This window comes from Crinia signifera, chromosome 2 (assembly GCF_055691185.1).
Source record: "Crinia signifera chromosome 2, ASM5569118v1, whole genome shotgun sequence".
NCBI classification, from domain to species: Eukaryota; Metazoa; Chordata; class Amphibia; order Anura; family Myobatrachidae; genus Crinia; species Crinia signifera.
In genome coordinates, this window is record NC_139218.1 from 115,279,014 (window position 1) to 115,302,814 (window position 23,801).

Below are 23,801 nucleotides of genomic sequence, written 5' to 3' on the forward strand. Positions count from 1 at the left end.
CGACAATTACGAGATCGCGCCATTTTTATAAGGTCGAATCTAATTCTTTATTCTTTTTTATCCCACCAGGGTAAACTAACATTATATTTCGTAAATATGAAACACTATTTCTCTTTTGATCAGTCTTTCACTACCCTTTCTCTTGTCTTCGTGTATTTCATTATTCACGCTTAAATGATGCAGCATATTGTACGAACCCAATAAAGTACTAAAAATCTCCAGGTGTCGCTGTATTTTCCTACAGTCAAACCACACTTGTTACGCCCAATCTCGTCCGATCTTGGAAGCTAAGCAGTGTTGGGCCAGGCAAGTACCAAGATGGGAGACCTCTTGGGAAAACCTGGTGCTGTAGTACCCAATAAGAAGCATGATATATACCGGAGTAGTATTAAGGTTCAAGCAATTTTTAGCACTTAGCACTTTAGCACTTTCCATTCTGACACACACTAATTAACTAAATAATTTACCTAATTAGTATCAAGGTTTTAAGTAACCTCTAGCACTTAGCACTTTAGCACTCTCTTGCCTTTCAGGCATATATCATAAGCAACACTATTATGTAAATCAATAATAACATTATTTTGGGTCAATTACCACAGAGCACTAAGCTGTGCACTTTATTTATAGCGATATACAGTCCTTAATAATATCTCAATGGTAACACCAGTTTTGATTTCTGTTGTCACTTCGAATTAGCCACGCAATGTATTAAATCATGTGGGCATAATATATATTCAAGCAGTCATGCACAATTGTATTTACAATCTTCTCTCTTATATTTCTATGTATGGTTTAACATGGGCGCAATGAAATAGCTACAAGACGCAATAGAAGCAGCCTTTCTAATGAAAAAACCCCAACAAAATGGCCATCGGCATTCACTCCTGAGAACACATTCACAAGAGCCATGCGAAAGAACCTCTCACAGTCCTACGACTCTCCGGCGCATGCGCACATGACGGAGAAGGTCACAGCTCCGTCTGATCAGTGAAAAGCCGGGCATGCGCACTAGCGCTTTTTGGACGCCGGAAACGTGGCGGAAGTGCCGCGTTTCCGTACATTCTGCTTTAGATGAACTTTCCAGCCACTTAAAAATGTTGTAAATTTAGCGTTCTGCATATATGTCTTTTAATCTATCCCTGAGCATGTGTCCAGCCCCCCTTTATAGTAAAGTCAAAAATCTAGCCGGAGTAATTGATTAATGAACAGGAAATGACGTCATAGCTCACACTCACAGGCACATAGGTATAAATACAGGTTTGGGCTCATTCATCTCCCACCCCTTGAAGAAGTCACACCAGACGAAACGCGTTGGGCTACCTACCTCCTATCACATCAAAAAAGTTAAGAACTTTTTATTAACACCTTTCTTTATACATAACCTTTTTTATATACAAAAATTTTATTTATTTTTTTAATTAATTTTTTCTTTCCTCTTTTTTAATATATAAAACTCTTTTATATATATCCCCACCCCATCTCTTACCCAAACACAGTATTTCACACCTATATACCTCTGAAACCAGTTTTTATTGTGCAATATATGTCCATTGGTGTACAAATGTATTTTTACTTTTATATTTTACTGTCATCTCATTAAATATTTTTATTATCATATTCACAATAATTAGTCGCCGATATCTTTTTACATTGCTACATATATATATATATATATATATATATATATATACACACATACAGAGTACCACAACACTCGCCATCCCTGCGAATGGGGTGCAAACAGCACTCGCCATTCCCAGGTTGGGGTGAAAGTGGCCTGTGACCACATGCTCTAATACATACAAATACAGGGACTCAACACTCTCCATAATGAACTAACTCACCTTAGTATACAATTAATCAAATAAATAATGGGGTTTTAGTTCATGAATTGATCAATGCATTTAAGCTTGCAGCCCATCGCCAAGGGACCCCATTTCACTGCAAGTCCTACACTAGCATTTGTTTCTCAAGAGCCTGCCAACTGCTGACACATCATAGCTAAAGTCGACATGTGCTTTTTCCTGGTTTAAAGCTCACCTGCCAAGTGCCTTATGGCTTTTAAAGATGAGGCAGTCACCTAACACAACACCTGACTTAGAATTAAAGGGGCAGCTGTAACAGGTTACAGATAAATTAGCTCATCTGGGGTGAAAGAGAAAGCTATGATCACAGTAACAAAGGTTAATAAAAATTAACCCACATATATACACACATACAGAGTACCACAACACTCGCCATCCCTGCGAATGGGGTGCAAACAGCACTCGCCATTCCCAGGTTGGGGTGAAAGTGGCCTGTGACCACATGCTCTAATATATACAAATACAGGGACTCAACACTCTCCATAATGAACTAACTCACCTTAGTATACAATTAATCAAATAAATAATGGGGTTTTAGTTCATGAATTGATCAATGCATTTAAGCTTGCAGCCCATCGCCAAGGGACCCCATTTCACTGCAAGTCCTACACTAGCATTTGTTTCTCAAGAGCCTGCCAACTGCTGACACATCATAGCTAAAGTCGACATGTGCTTTTTCCTGGTTTAAAGCTCACCTGCCAAGTGCCTTATGGCTTTTAAAGATGAGGCAGTCACCTAACACAACACCTGACTTAGAATTAAAGGGGCAGCTGTAACAGGTTACAGATAAATTAGCTCATCTGGGGTGAAAGAGAAAGCTATGATCACAGTAACAAAGGTTAATAAAAATTAACCCACATATATACACACATACAGAGTACCACAACACTCGCCATCCCTGCGAATGGGGTGCAAACAGTACTCGCCATTCCCAGGTTGGGGTGAAAGTGGCCTGTGACCACATGCTCTAATACATACAAATACAGGGACTCAACACTCTCCATAATGAACTAACTCACCTTAGTATACAATTAATCAAATAAATAATGGGGTTTTAGTTCATGAATTGATCAATGCATTTAAGCTTGCAGCCCATCGCCAAGGGACCCCATTTCACTGCAAGTCCTACACTAGCATTTGTTTCTCAAGAGCCTGCCAACTGCTGACACATCATAGCTAAAGTCGACATGTGCTTTTTCCTGGTTTAAAGCTCACCTGCCAAGTGCCTTATGGCTTTTAAAGATGAGGCAGTCACCTAACACAACACCTGACTTAGAATTAAAGGGGCAGCTGTAACAGGTTACAGATAAATTAGCTCATCTGGGGTGAAAGAGAAAGCTATGATCACAGTAACAAAGGTTAATAAAAATTAACCCACATATATACACACATACAGAGTACCACAACACTCGCCATCCCTGCGAATGGGGTGCAAACAGCACTCGCCATTCCCAGGTTGGGGTGAAAGTGGCCTGTGACCACATGCTCTAATACATACAAATACAGGGACTCAATATATATATTTATTTATTTATTTATTTTCAAATATATTTGAAGTAGGAGCCAGGCAGGCAGGCACAGGCAGGCATGCAACTTAGGTGTATAATGTGTCCAATATAATGGTCAGGAGAACTGCACGTATGTCTATGTGTTTTTTTTTATAAATGTACGCATACACATAAATGCATACAGTAAGTAATGCGAAGTACAGCTATGCGATGCCAAGCTATAGCAAGCGTTGTTTGGCGGTGCGATGTTTTAGCCGATTCTTGTAGCGCATACACACTGTGCATGTCAAAATGAATAATAAAGTTAATACCAAATACTACACTTAACAACCAATCACAGGACATGAATATTTGTCATGTGCCAGTGCTAAAATGGCGACATACCAGTGCGCAGCACCCTTTACTACTGCGGAGCTGCTGGCATTAGTCTCCGTTATGGAGCGGAGGCTGGGGCAGGCAGGTCCCTATATTTCCAATAGGGACAAGCGCCGGGCCTACGTTGCAGCCCGGCGCCGAATATTCGCCCACACAAATGTGCGGAGGACCGTCGCCCAGCTGGAGAGGCGATGGTCCGACCTGCGTCGGCAGCAGCCGGATATACTCCAGCTTTTGAGGCGGCGTCTTGAACGCTGTAAGTATTGACGCAAAACACACATAATTAACAGTGAATGTTTTCATTTTCACATTATTAAATAATTATATTACATGAGGACAATTGGGTGTTGATGATTTAGAAATGGCATATACTATATGTGTGATACTTCCTCTTTCACATGCAGTAATGTGGATATGATATGTAATTGTAATAGAAATTTGACTTTAAAATGACACTCATCCATTTTGTTTTTTAAACCCACAGCGCGGGAGAGAGCCAGACAGGCCCGTGAGGAGGCCCGTGAGGAGGCCCAGGAGGAGGCCCAGCTGGAGGCCCAGGAGGAGGCCCAGGAGGTGGTGGCCCAGGAGGTGGTGGCCCAGGAGGTGGAGGTCCAGGAGGTGGAGGCCCAGGTGGAGGTGGAGGAGGAGGAGGCGGGCCAGGTGGAGATGGAGGAGGAGGAGGCGGACCAGGTGGAGATGGAGGAGGAGGAGGAGGACTGCCATGAGGCGGAACACTTCAACTCCACTCCCCCTACACACACCCCTCCCCCTAGCCACTCACCAACCTCCTCATTCTCCCTTCCTTCCCCACCCATCTACCCTGGTCAGGATGACCCAGCCCTACCCCTACCCAACTACCCACCACCCAGCAACGTGGAGCCTGAAATGGGTGTGGAGCTGGCAGGCAGTGGTAAGTAGACGTAATGCCTCATTACTGACTTATTTAGGTACAGTTTGTTATGTCGCACAGCTGATTACATTTTGCTTTAATATAGTAAATACCAGCGGTGTAGCTAGGTGCCATGGTGCCTGGAGCAAGGGCATATTTCGCGCCCCCCCCCCCTCCTCCCGGTAATGAATTGGGGGCGTGGCTAACATGTGTTGGCATGTTACATTTGAAATATATAAGACACTGTAACGGAATCTGCCGCGCTATATAAGACACTGTAACAGAATCTGCTGCACTATATAAGACACTGTAATGGAATCTGCTGCGCTATATAAGACACTGTAACGGAATCTGCTGCGCTATATAAGATCCTGTAATGGAATCTACTGCGCTATATAAGACGCTGTAACGGAATCTGCTGCGCTATATAAGACGCTGTAAAGGAATCTGCTGCGATATATAAGACACTGTAACATCCCCCCCTCCCCCTGGCCCCACGAATCCCCCAAACCTCAAGTTTATTACTCTCTTCCAGGCAGTGGCGTAACTACAACTTTGTGGGCCCCATAGCATAATTTATTATGCCCCCCCCCATTATGCGCACACCACAATGCCATTACACATTATGCGACACACCATAATGCCCTTACACAATGTGACACACCCAGGGGCGAATTTAGGGGTCAGGCCGCCCCTAGGCACAACATTTTTGCCCCCCCTCTATTTTAATATAATCATTATTAAGGTATAAGTCTATATTATAAGGGCACGTTCGTGCCCTTATATTAAGGCTGAATCCTACGAACGAATTTTTCCCATAGGGAACTTTTCGGATGGGGGCATGGTGTTTGAGGGACTGCACCTCAAAAGTGACTGGGCGTACTGAGCTGAAATTTGGCATGTACGCGTAGAATCGTCAACCGGTGCTGCGTACCAAATTTCAGGGCGAAATATTAAAAATTGACCAATTGGGAGTGATCTAAACTTCTAACTGCCAGTTTTTTCCTGAGACTCGCGAAATGACACTATGTCACCCATGTTAGTCTATGAGGTTTTTTTTGGGAAGGCATAACTCGGGGTAGGGGAACAATTGAGACTTGGGGTTTGTTTTATTAGGTAGATATTGTCCCAGTATAGTGCCTTTTGGGGTTTAGGCTTTTCAGACAGGTACAGTTTTTTTTATAATTTAGTGAAACATGCCCCATTATAGAGATAGGGATTATCAACTTGTTGCGCATGCGCTGTGTCCACCTGCAGGGGGAGTACTCGGATAGGCTTCACTTAGGTGCACACACATGGCTGACCTGCCCGAGTAGCTGTTTTGTTCTGTGAGCAGAGGGCAATTACGATTGTTTGTGTTATGCAGGGGGCTAAGGAGTGTTATGGGGTTAAGAGGGACAGACTGTGTGATTAATAGCACTGACACCACTTTATTTAATTAGATTGATAAGCTCCGTGCAGTGCCAGAGGCGACAGGAGAATAAGTGATGTCAGTGAACTGGGCGGGATATTCAAAAGTGCTTTACCAGCACTGCCTGTCCATGTCCTCTGCGTGCAGGCTGACCATCAGCTCCATGCCTTCTCTCCCTCCAATGAGTTACAGCCTCCCTATCCTTCCTCCTGCCCGTAGCACCAGCAAGCTTTGAGTCCCCCTACCACGTCCTCCCCACTGCAGCCTCAGTAGGTGGTCTACCCCTTCCTACTTCTCCCCTCCGCCAGCTTCCTCCATCCCACTGCTGACAGCCTCCCCAGCCAGCTCCCTCTCATTTTTAAACAGTAGGTGCCGACAGGACACTGCCGATAGTGCCGAGAGATAGCCAACTATGAGCAGGGGGCGGCAGTAGCGCACGCAGGGGGGGGGGTTCTTAGTACCCAGAAACCCCCCCAGGAATCTGAGGGCCCTAGCTGAGGGTCCCCTCTTTCCATGGGTACAAGAATTTTAAAAATCGGCCCTGGGGAACCCGAGATATCTGACTTCAAAGCAGTGGTCCCCATCCAAGCCTGTTAATTGCTCTTCCCAGTCAGATATTTCAGGTTCTTTCTGACTTAGAGTTTGTCTGAGGGTATATTCCAAAAGCTGGGACTCTCTCCCTTTGATGGACACTAGTAGCTTGTCTCTACTTTTCCCAGAACCAGAGATATTAGCCTTCCAGCAGCTGGTTACTGCTCCAGCTCCACACACCTGGTATGTAGTTTTATATACTCGTTGGCAGATTGCTCTGCCTCCTGAACTCTGATCCTCTAGTCCCTAGTACCATTTGGTAGGTGGGATTCTCTAGTTTTTAATTTCATTAAAATCTAAGAAATCTATTTCCGGCAACTGTAGATATCTGCAGTCAAGCAAGCTGTCCTCCCACCAGAAAATTATGAATAATAAGCCCACTCCACTATACATCCCTCCTCTGCGTATTAAACATCCTCTACCACCCTGGAAGTTATGGATTAGGGCCTCTTCATTCAGCCCAATGCCCCCTTCTCCCACCTCATCTCCCACCATCTGTGCAGTAAAGGGGTAATTAGTGGAAATTACATTGCTATGCTCATGGGTCTACACTGCTGTTATATATATATATATATATATATATATATATATATATATATATATATATGTATATATATATATATATATATATATTATTTATATTATTTATATACATTTGGTCTATCTATAATACTTTAACTGACCTGGCATATACTGGGTCACCTAAGTGTCCATCTCCGTGCTTTGCTCCGCCCCTCTGGAAACCCCCTTCTGAAAATCCTGCGTTTGCCAGTGGGCGGGGCTACACGGGACCGGAGGGGGGGTGTCTTTCCACACCGATGCCACTCTTTTTCTTTCTATCTGTGCCAATGCATCCCAGTCTATTAGTGATACTCTGTCCCCCCTCCATCCATGCTGCTCTGCCCTTCTCGTCCATGCCACAGTTTCCTTCCATCTGTACTGCTGTCTCTCTCCTATCTGGTCCACTCTGTCTTTCCTCCAACTGCTTCACTGTTTCCCACCCAATCGCATCACTCTGTCTTACCTCCCCCAATCTGTGCCACTGTTTTCCACCCATCCGCATTTGTGAGTCTACCATCAGTGCTGCTTAGCCTTTCCACCATCTACGCATTTCTATTCCTCCTCAACTGCACCGCACTGTCTCCTCCCCCAATCAACACCACTTTTACCCCATCCTCTCGGCTCTGTTTACTGTTTAGACCTTCAGTTGCATAGACTGCATGTGTGTATTCCAATGAGCACACAAATCTGTGAATTAGCAGCTCCACCATTGTGTGAGTAACAGCAATCTCACTCTGTGAGAGTGCTGAATCTGCACTTACCCACAGGCTGTGATGGCGTACCATATCTGTATTGCGCAAGGAACACGTCCATTAAGGCGTCAGCCTTAATGATCAGAATTTCATTGCTGTTTGAGTGAAAGAGTTACAACAGGTTTCTGAAATGCCAGATCATGTGTAAGAAGCCTTAATGGGGCATGTGAAACCGTAAGGTTTTTTGTCTTTGGAATATATATATATATATAGCATGCAGTCCTGTTACCGGGGCTTTACAGTTTACAGGCACAAACCAGCAGATGACTGAATCTATGAAAAGCCTATATTAAAGATATTAGGTAGAGCTGCTGTAAGCTCACTGTGATGGACACTGCTTCTCATGCATCAAAGCTTTGATATAAGTATGGTTCTAAAAATAAGTATAGTTTACCAAAGAGTTTATGCTACTTGTAGGTAATGGTGCATGATGCTGGAACAGGTTCATGCAGGTAATCCCTGGGATTTCTCAAGCAGGAGAGATCTGTCTCCTGCCACATCACCTCCACAAAGTCTCTCAAAGCATATTTCCAAGCATGACCCATTCCAGCATGGCCATAATGCTCTATTCCTGGAATTCACACATAATTTACAATTACTATTTTTTGAACATGAATGGTATGTGAACACAGGTGATGGTAATCATAAATTAAGAGGGATGTCCAGAAATAGTGCATTCTGTCCCTCATGGAGATGTTCATATTGGGAGGAATGCCCAAAGTACGCAAATAGGATCTACAGCTATCTACAGTCACATACCTGACAGTACATCAGACTGGGGGGGTTATTCTAGTCCATTCTTTCTGACAAAATCCTTCTTAGATGGACAAAACCATGTGCACTGCGGGTGGGGCAGATGTAACTTGTGCTGAGAGAATTAGATTTGGGTGGGGTTTTTCTTCAAAGTGAGATCTATATTGAAGTGTAAAATCATGCAGTCAGTATTTTCCCTGCACAGAAACAAAATAACTCACCCAAATCTAATTCTCTCTGCACATGTTACATCTGCCCCCCTGCAGTGCACATGGTTTTGTCCATCTAAGAAGGATTTTGTCAGAAAGAATGAACTAGAATAAACCCCCCAGTGACAGATTGTCCTTGGTCCTAATGACCTGTATATACAGTATGCATCAGGCAAATAAAAACCACACAATGCTGGGTTAGTTATGCTCATGTTTTATAGATCATATTATCAGAAGGAAATATTTCCTGATATGTTATAGAACAATCATATACAAATGTATGTATATCATTACTAAAAATGGCAGGTTTTATTTAACCAACTTTACTTTTAAATAAAGCAAAAGCTTTGCCCAGAAGTTCAGGTATTCCCCTCTCATCCCTCATTTCTCCATTGTCAGCATTGTCCTGCTGTATCTCCCTTTCATGAGTCTCATGGTTGCTTTCATCCTTCCTACACCAGGAAGAAAAATGATAATATCAGCAACTACAATAGTAGTAATTCAAAATGTAAACCACGATTAGTGATATCAGAGTGAAACTAGTTTTTAGTGATGAGGCACTTTTCCGACAGCCGGAGCAGCCGCGGGCTGTCAGAAATGGAAACAGATTGTCAAAAACAAAGAGGTTTTGACAATCTAGTATCCATTTTTGACAATGCAGATTTGACTTTTTCAAAAAGTAGAATCTGCATGGCTGCAATGTGGATGAAAACGGCAGCATCTAATTGGTATGTACAATATGTAAAACCATCTGAAATATTGCCACACACTGAATAACCCCTTTAGATTTTTAAAGTTACACATTTGATGATAAGCATTGACCACCCTACTCGCACAGCACTACGGTATAAATTCACAGTCATATCCAGCACCAACAAAAAAATGATTTATGTTCAGACCCATTTCTTAGGTGTGGCTCATTAGGTTGACAATGTCTATGTAAACAATACTTATGTCAACATGAAAAGAAATACATGTAAATGATTGACGCTAGAGATCAACACAAGTAACATGTGGACATATGTCAATGTCGACACCTGAGTGCATGGACCCCCAATTAGTGTACAGCATCACCTATCATGACATTTCAGTTGCCATGCTCCAGGACCGATGCCTCACTTCACTATTGCTGCTCTTGGCACTCTTTTCTGTAACTTATAATTGTTCACATGGATGGTAAAGTGTGAAAGAGTTCAAGAAAATAAAGAAAATCGTAAAGGAATCCTGTGAAACTATTCATGTGTTGACCATTGCCGTTCCGCCATTTGGCAATGTTGACTAATGCAGATGTAGCCATGCTTATCGTGGCTATGATGCGGCCATGTTGACCCATCTGTTATGCCTAGTTGCAGCCATGACTCAGCCAACTAGGCTGCGGCAAACTGTAATGTATATGGCCATGGGTGTGACAAATATGCATGTTATGCTGGTGTTTACATGCATCTCAGCACACATGTCGCACCTTTGCAATGTCGGAATATTTTCCAATCCATACTTGAAATGTTGCCTAAAATATAGTCTGAATGATAATTATGTTTTTCAAGTAACATTTCCTCCATATATTATATTCCTAGAATATAGTTAAAGTTACATTGTGAATGGAATCTTGCATAATGACTAACACTGAAAAGGCCTGGATTTCCCATTAGGTGCCTGCCTAGGACCCAGTGGGTCCCAAGTGGGTCCCAAGTGGCACTTTAAAAATCTGTCCCATCCATGAACCATAACAGAGGCTGTCTTCTATGTAAATGTTTTACAAGGCTCAGTAATGTGGCTCATACCAGTATTAATATCACATACTGTATACTGGCACTGAGCTCCATTACTGTGCCTCTGCAAAACATCCCCATTAAAGTGCTGAGTTTAAATGCGATCTGAGTTTAAATGCAAATAGATTAAATTTTTATAAATATATAATTTAGTAATTTGTTGACTTACTTTTCTGCTTTTCCAAGTTGTACAAGACAGACAAGGGCCACAGCTGTCACCAGTATCACAAATTTGGGCATCATCTTGGCAGTCTAAGAAGCTGTTTAATAACATACATTGCAGTTACTATGTGATGTAATTTCATGAAAGAATACTCCTTTGTGGACTTTGAAAATATGAACAGAAACCAAACCTTACATACACTGGGCTGGATGCAGTAAGCATAGGATTTTGCTTGTGATGCATCGGCCACCCTCTGTACAGCATTAACTAACACTGTATGCATTAAGTACATTTTAAAAAGACATCTCTTGTGTTAAGTACTATACTTTGTGATGATTGGAATTCTAGTTTTATGTCCTGGAATCTTATTTGCAACATTGCAGCTTACCAAGTGCCTGAGATGCCACCCGCCACATGACCGAATACCGACACCCCCAACACCTAATCCCCTCAGTACAATGCAATGTTGTGTGTACTGGAACACATACACTCGCTTGCCTCCACTAGAATGAGAAATCATTCCATGGTCACCGACCATGGGATGATTTCTCCTGCCTTTGCAAATAAAAGTCAGTCAAATGACTTTTATTTATGAGTTCTAGGACGGAAACGGGGCAGGCAGCTTACATCCTGTAATGTCAGCTATCCGCCCCAGGCAGGCATCGACCCACCTGCGTACCCATAGGAATGACCAGCATATTCATGGGGACACCCTTAAATTGCTGGCCGTTTCCATGGGTGAGACCATTTTTTCCCCCTGTCTGCCCCCTGCACTTTCTCCCCACAGTGAGTGGACCTGCAAGTGTGTAACTCACTGAAGCCTGATTGAAGGATATTTAACAGAGGGTCATAGTGAATGGAGTGCAGTTGCAAGAGGGAAAGTTTACCCAAGGGGTCAGTATATTGTTTCGGGACAAATGGTATCAATATGTACTTGTACTAAACTGTCTTGTACTGTAATTTGTTATGTGTTTTTGATCATAACTATGCTATGTAAAGCGCTGCAAAATCTGTGTGCGCTATATAAGAAACTGTTAATAAATAAATAAATATGCCTTTTTTACAGAGGAATGGTCAAGAACATGCCAATTACACTATAATTCCACCGCTCTGGCAGCCGTCAATTCCAGTGGTGGGATCCGGCTGCAACCAGGCAGCCGGGCTGTGGCCGTCCCGTGTGAATGGACACAATTGTGACCATTATTAACCACTGTGTGTGGCACGGCTTTTGGCCGTGTGGGGTTTAGCTGCCCGGCTGGAGCCGAAGCATGTGAAATAGCCCTAACAAAGCAATGAGGAAGGCAAGTCATATGCTTGGTTTCATAGGGAGAAGAAACAGTAGCAGGGAAAAAAAAATAATTATAAAGGTAATGTATAGGCCACTGGTATGGCCTCAACTAGAATATCTTGACCAGTTCCAGAGGACATATCTCTAAAATGTGGTGCAAGACTTACTTGCACTACAAAACTTACCAGGAAATATCATATTATGTACAGTTTATAATAGAGATGTGCAGACTCGGATTCCAGAGATCCGAGCCCCCACGGACGTCATCATTCCGAGCCCGGTTCCGAGCAGCGCTCAGAGATTCCCGCCTGACTCGGGTCCGTCCGCGTGGTCAGAACGTCATCTCCCGGCGCCGGATTTCGCAAGGCTTTAAAAGCGGCTGCTGCGCCTGCCATCTTCACTCCAGTCTAGTAGTGGGTTGGGAGAGGGTGTGTTGGTGCTGCTGCTGGGGCTTAAACTTGAGCTTGACCTTGACCTTGAACGCAATATTTTTTAATCGCTGGGGCTGTCTCTCAGTGCTGCTGTGTAGTCTAACTGTGTACTTGTAGTACTACTGTCTCCTCTGTGCGGTCTACCTCTGGTGTGCTGTGCTGTAATTAATTATTTTATTCGCTGGGGCTGTCTCCCTCAGTGCTGCTGTGTGCTCTGTTCTCCTCTCTGCTTAGGAGAACAGTCTAACTGTGTACCTGTAGTACTACTGTCTCCTCTGTGCTGGGGCCTACCTCTGGTGCTGTGCTGTGCCTGTAATATTATATTATATATTAATAATTAATTAATTATATTATATATATATATAGTCCACTGGTGCTGCCTGCACTGAATCTGCCAGTATTATTTAGTTACTCAGTACACTGTTGCCACTGGCAGTGCTACTGCCTACCTAGTGTACCTACCTAGTACATACTAGGCTGCTATATCTAATTTAATTAAAAAATAATACTTGTGCTGTGTGGGACTGTAAAAAATAATTCCATGCTGCTGGTGCACTGACGTTTGCCACTGAGTGCCACTGCCAAGCAGTACCTAATATAAAATTAATTATTATATAAATTCTGCTGGTGCACTGCATAAAGCTACTGGTGGTGTGTAATATAATAACTACCTTTTGTGGTGACCACTGGCAGTGCTACTGCCTACCTGCCTACCTTCCTAGTAGCTAGTAGTTTATTTTCTCTACCTACTAGGCTGCTATATTTCTAATAATTAATTGAATTATATATAGTCCACTGGTGCTGCCTACCTGCACTGAATACTGTGAATAGAGGTTGCCAGTATTATTTACTCAGTCCACTGTTGCCACTGGCAGTGTTACTGCCTAAGTGTACCTACCTAGTAGTACAAGTACATACTAGGCTGCTATATCTAATTTAATGAAAAAATAATAATACTTGTGCTCTGTGGGACTGTAAAAAATAATTCCATGCTGTTTGTGCACTGACGTGTGCCACTGAGTGCCACTTCCAAGCAGTACCTAATATAAAATTAATTATTATAAATTCTGCTGGTGCACAATACTAGTATTGCTGTCTTGTGCCTAGTACTGTCTTATCTACCTGTCTGGTGCCTAGTACTACCGTATCTACCTGTCTGGTGCCTAGTACTGCCGTACCTACCGCTGCAGTGCAACGCTTACATGAGCAATGTGTTTGTGCCGCACACTTGTGTGGCTTAGCATAGTTATCCAGCTACCTCGGTGCAACCTTTTGCTCTAAAAACAATATTGTGAGGTATGAGGTGTTCAGAATAGACGGGAAATGAGTGGAAATAAATGTTATTGAGGTTGATATAGCGTAGGAGCAAAAAAAAAAAACCCAAATTCTGCGATTTTAGCAGTTTTTATGCTTTTTTAACAAAAAAATCAGAACCCAAAACCCAAAAAATCCAAACACAAAACACTTAGGAGGTCTTTTGCCAAAACCCATTAGAACCCAAAACCTCAAGGTAATCAGAACCCAAAACCCGAAAAGTGGCCGGTGCACATCCCTTGTTTATAACAGAGAAGGGAAAGGAGGACACAATGGAGATTTTCAAATTTATCAATGATTTTAAAAAGTAAAGGATGGAGACTTTCATCAAAGCAAAATAAATGTTAACACACGAGGAGACATGCTGAAACCGTAAGGAGGGAGGTTCAATGGACCTCCTCTACTTTTTTTCTATATAAAATAGCGTCTCTGCTATCTCTTTGATGTCACAGAGCTTTCTTAAACGTAGCATATCTAAGACAGACCTCATAATCTTTCCACCCTCCTGCATAACCTCAACTCCCACAATATCATTATCTGTAGATGACACAACTATCTCACCTAGCCCACAGGTGCATTGCCTTGAAGTTATCATTGACTCCTCCCTCTCAGTACCTCTCACAATCTGTATCTATCCATCTCAAACATATTAACAGGCTCAAAACCTTTCTCAATCATAATCCCAGTTAGACTCACTCACTGGTCATGTCTAGATTGTTACATCTATTCCGTAAATTGAAGTTGTGAAGATTATAAATGTCTTTTTTGCCTGAGAAATCAGCAAATTTAGAGTTCTTAGGATATTTATTCTCCGAAAGTGAAATCATACATATTAGGCAGCCAAAAATGGCTGACCCTGAAACATTGAATGGATCAGTAAGGTCCATATGATGCTTCTTTGTGTAAATGTATAAAATAGGTAAGCATAAAAGAAATAGCGTGGGTCTCTTACCCATGAGCATAGCCAGCCCCAGGGTCTTTAAACCGATCTTGGTTTCCAAAATATGGGACAAATTACATAGATGTTTCCCCATACTTCATAAACCAGCACTAGGCTCTTGGACTGGTCCTGGTTCCCAAATATGGGAACAAAATAATTAGGGGTCCCCAGTATTTTTTTAAAAAACAGCACCGGGCTCCAACATCCAGCAGGGCAATACCACAGCTGGGGGAAACTTTCTACACAAGGACCCGTGGTCAAAGCTTTTTCTCTGGGGGAATGGGGACCCCCCCCCCCCGATAAAGTTGTCCTCCCCAGGCCACCCAAGGCCAGGCTGAAGCCCCTGGATGGTGGGTGCCTGGTTAATAGCAGTATATAGGTTATTCTTGCCAATATGCACAGCAAAGTGACAGTAGTCTATCCATCATAGGCCACATTTGGGTATATATGTAGAGTGCTGCCGTGTGGCTTGGTCAATCTGCTAAGCATCTTGGAAAAACTAAAGCAGCTTTGATAAATAAAACTTTTAGCACATGGGTAAATGCATTTCATTTTGGAGGTTGTCTCTAATCTGTTATGGTCGACCACACTTAGTCTAACGCATCTAGTTATACGGTCAATTGGTCTACAGCATGTTGGTCTACAAGCATTAGGTCGACATGGATATAGGTCAACATGGGTCAAGGTCAACATGGATATAGGTCAACATGGGTCAAGGTCAACATGGATATAGGTCAACATGGGTCAAGGTCGACATGGATCTAGGTCGACATAGGGTTAGGCCGACGGGTCATTAGGTCGACATAATCATTAGGTTGACAGTGTCAAGGTCGATGGTCAAAAGGTTGACATGGGGTTTTTCACTGTTTTTTTAGCTGACATGTGCCGGCAGGTGGTATTTCATGCCCTACCATCCACAAGGGCGTGGTGGGAGAATAAAGTAATACCTTGCCTGGAGCAATGCGAGCGAAGCAAGCGATGCGAGGGGATGCGGTGCACTTTAAAATGTGTCTATGTCGACAGTGTTGACATTCGGGTCAAAAACAGTGAAAAACCCCATGCTGACCTTTAGACTGGTGACCTAGACACCGTCAACCTAACCCCATGTCAACCTAGTTCCATGTCGACCTTGACCCATGTCGACCTATATCCATGTCAACTTTCCCCATGTCAACCTATTGGTGTCGACCTAATGCATGTCGACCAACTTGCTGTAGACCAAATGATCCCAACCCTCTAGTTAGATGCTTAAAGATAGTCAACAGCGTCTAGATTGACAATAATGAAATTTAGACACAAGCGTTAGGTTGAATGGAACGTGCTCAACAGACACATGGTCGACATTAGTTTTTCACAATTTTTCACCAAAAAAATTAAAAACTCATGTCGATCTTGTTCCAGTCGATAATGTTTCCATCAACACTTGCGTCTAACTTTCATGAATTGTCAATCTAGATGCCGTTTACTACCTTTAGGCATCTAACTAGACAGGTTCTACTAAGAACACTGTTGATATGCTATACCATAACCCTTTGTTTAGTAATGATATCTATAAATATATATACACACACACATATATATATATATATATATATATGTGTGTATATATATATATATATATATATATATACATATATATATATTTCTGCATTATTACTGCATTATACTATTAATTTAATCAAGAAAGTAGTGTTTACTGTAATATAAAATAATTGTAGAAGAATAAATGGAATTCCCAGTATATGAAAAACAAAGTTCAGTAAGAACATGAGCCATACTCACTTGTCCTTGTTGAAGTTAGCACAAGCTTTTTTTCCAAGAGTGACCAATATCCATCATTTCTGCTTTTTATATTGTAGAGCTGAGAGTTATTCAACCTTTAGCTATTTGAGATAAACATGGCATACACATCACAAGCAGCTGGTGTGACACCAACACTGTAACATAAGCTTGTGATTTAAGTCATGGTGAGAACCTGAGCCCCATCCGGTTCTCACAGGATATTGTTGAATACTGTTGAATATTGTTGAAAAAAGACTTAGGGGGAATTTTACTAAAGTGCCAAAATAAGGCCGATCCTGGTTACGAACTTATACAACCGGCATTAGTCATATTTTCAGTAAAATATGAATCGTGATCAGGGAAAATTCACTAATCTGCCATATTCACTGCATTTGTATTTTCCAATGTGGTATCCATTCGTATTCATCTTCGGTGGCCATATTTATGGCTGCCAAATACCTGCAAAGTGGAAACATCACAGGAATTGGAAGCACAGCCTGGAAGCACAGCCTGGCTTCTTCAATGCAGGACGCCGGCGGCAAATTAAAATGCTGCACCGGCTTTTGAGCCAATCAGAGATTGTTTACCGTTAGCCAATCAGAGCAGCTTCTGGTACATGAGCTCTGATTGGCTCATCAGCCAGTGTTGCATTTTAATTGGCAACCAGCGTCCTGCATTGAAGAAGCCTGGCCGTGCTTCTGGACCTGCTGAATTGGGAGGTAAGTAAAAGGAGGAGGGAGATGGGGGTCTGCATGCACAAGCACTACAAACTGTGAGATACAGTATGTACAAATAAATCTACCTCCCACACTGACAGCTCATCCACCATGGGCAACTCCACAGTGCCCGGCATGGGGGGGAGGCCCAAACTGGAAATCAATTCCGGGCCCCAAAATCCCTGGTGGCAGCCCTGTAGGAAAAGACATGCATTAACTTGCACCTCCAGATACGTTGTGCACTTGCTGTCTTTCCCATGTTGTTTACACATGGGCAAGACAGTTTAGGGACCCATGGCCTAACATACTGTATGGTTGCAATCAGAGCGCCCTTGCCACAGGCTCTAGTGAACAAGCCGTGGTAATAAATTTTGCTGAAGCACAACATAACATAGCTACGTTTAGGTAACGCATTATAGATTACGTTCCCTCATGATACGAGGTGATGATAGAGATAAACATAATTTCCAGGTAGACTGTAAATGGATACTAACTTTTAATACAATCAGTCTAGGAGGCCTCAATAAGTTTCTAAATTTGAGTTGTTTACTTTAGTCAGTGTATAGTTTGTTTTATTGCATTTGGTTTGTTTTTTGTCACATGATTATACTAGAAATGGAGCGACAGCTCCGCATAAATTTAATAAGGAAATTTTATATTTTTCAACAAGCATATGAGTCCCTAGGAGTGCTACATGTCCCTGCCGGCTTGCACATGGTGACCAGAAAACTTTGTACCTGATGCAGGCACCCAGGGCAATATCTTTGATGCTACAGTGAGAGCCGGACACACCTGTGTTTTTTATTATTTTTTATTTATTACCAGTTTCTTATATAGTGCACGCATATTCTGCAGTACTTTAAAGATAATTTTCGAACACTCACATCAGTCTCTGAGCCAGTGGAGCTTACAATCTATATTCTCTACCGTATGTACATGCACACACAGACATTCTAGGGTTATTTTTGATTGGTGCCAATTAACCTACCAGTATATTTTTGGATTGTGGGAGGAAACCGGAGTACCTGGGGGAAACCGATGCAAGTACGAGGAGAATATACTGTACAAACTCCGCACAGTTAGGCACATGGTGGTACTCGATCCCATGACCTTAGTGCTGTGAGGCAGTAATTCTATCCATTGCACCATCCATACTGCCCTAATATGTAATAGTAATGTACTGAATAATGTGCTGTATGTATACTGTAATAATATGTACTGTATATACACTAAGTGTAGTAGATATAATTTACAGCAATCACTTAACTGGGAGCAGCCGGACCTGTCTCTGATGCCCCCACCCCTGGACTTTTATCCGCAAGGTGACCTTTATCCACATCCTGAGGCAGCCCACCCCCCAAGCAGCTGACCCACCCAAAGCGACCTCCTCAGCACCAGGCATACCGCCACCATCTTTCTCGGCCATATACACGCATATATTTACATATATATATATATATATGAGTTAAAGCTTTTATATATATATATATATATATATATATATATATATATATATATATATATATATATATACATATATATATAAACGTTTTCAGATATTGCCAATATTATAAATTTAGGAAATGGTTCAAAGGAAACAATATAACCCCAGGTTTTCATTAAGTCCCCTAGGGGATATCGTATCCAACCAAAAGATCCATCTACATTCAAGTTGTAGAAGCATACGACCCCTGTCACCTCCCCATTTAAGTGGGGCAATGTGATCGATAATATTTGATCTGAGGCTTGCCGCAGAGTGTCCGGCTGCCAACCAGTTTTTGGCTACCAGCTGTTCAGCCACCCCCTTAGAGAGAGCCTGACGGATGGCCAATCGATGATTGGCCATCCTCTCCCTAAAGGTGGTTTCTGTTTTGCCTACATATACCAAGGCACATGGGCACATTAACAAATAGAGAACAAACTTCAATGTGCACATCAATACATGTTGAATCTTATATTGTTTCCCTAAATGTGGGTGAGAGAATGTGTTGCCCATTGTAAGGGAATTGCAGGTTGTACACCCTGTACAATCGATAGCAACCAGTTTTCCTTTGTAAAAAGTGACCTGTATTAGTCCCAGGGTTTAAGTTTGTTATGTCCACTTTGACGAGTTTTTGCTTTAAATTACTACCTTGTGAGTATGCTGGCATAATCTGAGTATCATATAATGCCGGGAAGTCCTTGTCGGTATTTATGATGGGCCACAGTTTTTTAATCTCATGATTGGCGTTCTGGCAATCGTGAGATTAAAAAACTATGGCCCATCATAATCACCGACAAGGATACTACAGTATATATTATTGATGTGAGTAGAGGTACGCCCCTCTGAATCCAGTAGCGCACGCAGGGGGGGTTTCTGAGTACCCAGAAACACCCCCCAGGAGTCTAATGACACTAAGCTGAAAGCTGAGGGCCCCCTCTTTCCATGGGTACAAGGATTTTAAAAATCGGCCCTTGGAAACCGGAGATATCTGACTTCGAAGCAGTGGTCCCCATCCAAGCATGTTAATTGCTTTTCCCAGTCAGATATTTCAGATTCTGTCTGACGTAGAGTTTTTCTGAGGGTATATTCCAAAAGCTGGGACTCTGCCCCTTTGAAGGACACTAGTAGCTTGTCTCTACTGTTCTCAGAACTAGAGATATCAGCCTTTCAGCAGCTGGTCACTGCTCCAGCTCCACACACCTGGTATGTAGTTTTATATACAGTACTCGGCAGATTGCTCTGCCTCCGGAAGTCTGATCCCCTAGTCCCCAATACCAGTTGGTAGGTGGGATTCTCTAGTTTTTAATTCCATTAAAATCTAAGAAATCTATTTTCGGAAACTTTAGATATCTGCAGTCAAGAAAGCTGTCCTCCCACCAGAAAATTATGAATAATAAGCCCACTCCACTATATATATATATTTATTATTATTATTATTATTATTATTATTATTATTATTTATATACATTTGGTCTATCTATAATACTTTAACTGACCCGGCTCTGCTTCGCCTCTCTGGAAACCCCCTTCTGAAAATCCTGCGTTTGCCCCTGGAATCAGACCAATTCACAATTTAAAAGAAGCCTTTTGATATAATATTTGCATCCAATTTGTGTGAGTGGGGTAAAGAAACAGAGAAAACCGTTTGATTGGAATTCACTTTATTATATACTTTACTACGTTGCAGGGAAGGGTGTATGGATCCGCACAGACTTTGACTATCACTTAGAGCATTCTAAATATACCATCTATTGAACCAATATCTTGGACTACCTTTATACAATTATTGTAGTCTTGGATTGGTGGTGCGCCCAACACATTCAGTAATTGTGACTGAATACAAGGGGGTTTGTTTGCAAGGAGCAAACAGAAAGACAAATGTGCCTTTTTGGGCGCACTCTTTTGTATGTTAATTGTATGATATGATTGTTTAGCTTAAAACATAACTTTTAATGAACTCATCATGTAAAAATTAGGGAGCACTTATCATTGATTCTCGAACAGTGAGTTACGCATTATATCTTGACTGTCATTCTAATGACCATGTAAACTTTGTATCTTGCCTTGGCATATCACATACTTTACTACACATTGTGTTTTTTCAGATTTATTTATACAATATCTGAAACTTTCACTGAAAACCCCGGACTTCGCGCTGTGAGGAAACTTTTTCTCCATTCAAAAAAGAATTGAAGGATTAACCCTTTCCTCTGATAGGATACATATGAGGGAAGTATCCTCTGTTTTTTGTGCTCCTTTGATTTATATATTGCACATTTTTTCATGTTTTTTGCACTACAGATGGGGCAGGTCCCATCTTTGCAGGGGATGGCGATGGCGACGGCAGCCACAATCCCCCGCCAGCGCCATATCTATAGCGAGAAGGGGACGCGCGCGCACGAGAGGCGCGCGTGTCCCCTTCCGACGGTGCTTCCAGCGCTTCCCCCGGGTCACCGCCGGCTTGTCGGTGGTGACCCGGGGTCCCCGCTGCCTGCCCGCACCCCCCTAACCCTGTCAGTCTCCCTGAAGCAGAGACGGACAGAGTTCCCATCGCCCACCAACGGAGATTGAGACGCGCGTGCGCGTGAGACGCACACGTTTCTCAGTCAGATGGCGAGCCAGGCTGCTAGCGGATTGGCAGCGGTGACGTTATGGCAATCTGCCAGCAAAGAAGAGGCCTGCCCCATCTGTATTTCTTTATTATCAGCACTGTGGACTGTGGTTGCAACTCCCAATGCGGGAACCACTTGTGGCCAGCGTGTAACCCCATCTGCGCAGAATAACGTCACTGACATAATTATAAAAGTCCCATATCAAAAGACAGGTATTTGTAGCGCTGAACAGTGAACCTGAAAGAAAAAACTGTGTATCATATAAAAGTGGGACCGACATGTACACTGGCAGGGGCGGGGGTTAGACAGACAAGGAGAAAGATCAAATGTATAAGCAGACATGGAAATGCAAACCAGGTAATAAGACATGATCTACAACACATAGGCAAAGTTCTGGATGTGCTGATTGAGATGGATGTCAGCACATAGGCAATATAATAAAAAAAAACATAGGTGAAAGATGTCCATAAGCAGCAGTTCAGGGAAAAATATTCATTCAGACCTGCCTGGAGTAATTGTGTTTAGGCAATAAATCCATGCTGCTTCGCATTGTAAGAGGAGTTTGTTGCGGTCACCCCCTCTGTGATTGGTTGGGATCTGTTCAAGCATCCAGTATCGTAGGGATGGTAGAGAGTGGTGGTGACTCTTAAAGTGCCGGGCCAGGGGTTGGTCGGATTCTGGCCCTTCAAAGGCCAATTTGATGGAGGAGCGATGGACCGTCATCCTCTCCTTGAAGGTGCACAAAGTCTTGCCAATGTAAAAGGAGCCCACACTGGCAATGGATGGCATAAACAACAAAATGGCTGGAGCAAGTAAGTACTTGTCGTAACTTGATGGTGGCCCCAGATTGTGGGTGTTTAAATGAAGGGCAAGTCTCCAGATGCTGGAACATGGCCAATACACCAGTAATTCCCCGTTTGTTTTGTTAGAAAGTTAGTTGGCGTGTTCGTGCCCATATTGCTGATGTAACTCTTGATTAATAGATCCTTAAGATTATGTTCTCTCTTATAACAAGGTAAGATGCTTGTGCCTTGTAGACTTGGGAGATCTGGGTCTGTAGTAATCATTGGCCAAAACATCCTGGCAGTGCGTACCAGTTCATTGCTAGCTGTGAATAACATGTTAATCTGCCTTGGGGAATGTCTTTGTGGACTATGGGTACCAGAGTCAAGGTGCGTGGAATAGACAAGGCTTTGGCTTTGGCTGGTTTAAGCTGGGAGGCATCATAGCCTCTGTCAATGAATTTGTTGACCATTTGGTCCATTTGAATATGGGTCTCTGCTTCCGCGCTGCAAATGCGTCATGCATTTAGTAGCTGAGAGAAGGGTAGCCCACATTTCAGTGCTGGCGGATGGCGACTTGCAGCTGACAATATGGTGTTGCGATCCGTTGATTTATTGTTAAGTGTTGTGGAGAAACTGTCAGGAATGATGGTGACACATACAAACAGAAAATTAATTGATGTATTGCTGCAAGTGGATGTAAATTTAATGCTTACCTCAGACTCATTGAGGTGGGTGATAGTAGATTGCAGTTGGTCTGGTGGACCTGTCCAAATGAGAAAGACATTGTTTATGTAGCAAAGGTATAGAGCCAGTCTTTTGCTATTTCAAACATAAACACATTAGCGAATGTAGGGGCCATGCAACTGCCCATTGCACACCCTTTAAGTTGCAGGAAAAACTCCCCATTGAAGAGGAAGCAATTCCTTGTCAGCGTAAGTTCCAGCAGTTGTAGGTAAAAGTCCACATCTGGGCCAGTATATTTATTGCTGTCAGTGATCACTCTGCGGGTGGCTGCCAATCCTCGAGCATTGGGAAATATTGTTGTACAAGCTCACCACATCAAGAGTGCAGAATGTGCTATGAGGGGAAAATGGTTGTAAATATTGGAATTTCAGAATAAAGTTTGTGGTGCCCTTCAGATATGCACCTTGTTCCTGGATCACAGGTTGAAGGAAGACATCAAGGTATTGTGATATGGAATGGTAGAGGGAGCCTCGGGCTGATATGATCCGCCATCCAGGGCGGGTGGCAGGCATCCTTGTGGAGCTTTGGTAGGGTGTACAATAAAGGAATGATGGGAGTGGTAACTTTGAGTGTATCCATGCAGTGTTGTGAAATGATGTTATTCAAAGCAGCTGCTTGGAGGATGGAATCCATTTCCCTTTTAAAGCTCTGAGTCGGATCGCTGTCCAATTTACGGTATACTGATGTGTCCACTAGTTGTTTGTAAATGTCCTGCTTGTAAAAGGCAAGATCAAGAACAACCTAACCCCCCCCTTTGTCCTCTGGTCTGCTAATGATGTCATTATAGGTGCTGAAATTCTTCAATGCTGTAAATTCTGCTTGTGATAATTTCATGTGTTTAGGTATATTACTGGTCATGT

The 23,801-nt window shown here is 42.6% G+C and overlaps 1 long non-coding RNA gene and 1 other non-coding gene across 2 annotated transcripts; one reads left to right on the forward strand and one right to left on the reverse strand.

The window, feature by feature from the left end:
- The first annotated feature begins 236 nt into the window (after positions 1-236).
- Positions 237-355, forward strand: LOC146061922 (5S ribosomal RNA). Its single transcript, XR_014471315.1, has one exon. It is a non-coding gene; the product is annotated as a 5S ribosomal RNA (ribosomal RNA).
- Positions 356-9,138: 8,783 nt separating this feature from the next.
- Positions 9,139-16,631, reverse strand: LOC146058833 (uncharacterized). The gene is made up of 3 exons (XR_014469987.1): positions 16,602-16,631; positions 10,853-10,943; positions 9,139-9,366 (listed from the first exon to the last, which is right to left on the reverse strand). It is a non-coding gene; the product is annotated as an uncharacterized LOC146058833 (long non-coding RNA).
- Positions 16,632-23,801: the final 7,170 nt, after the last annotated feature.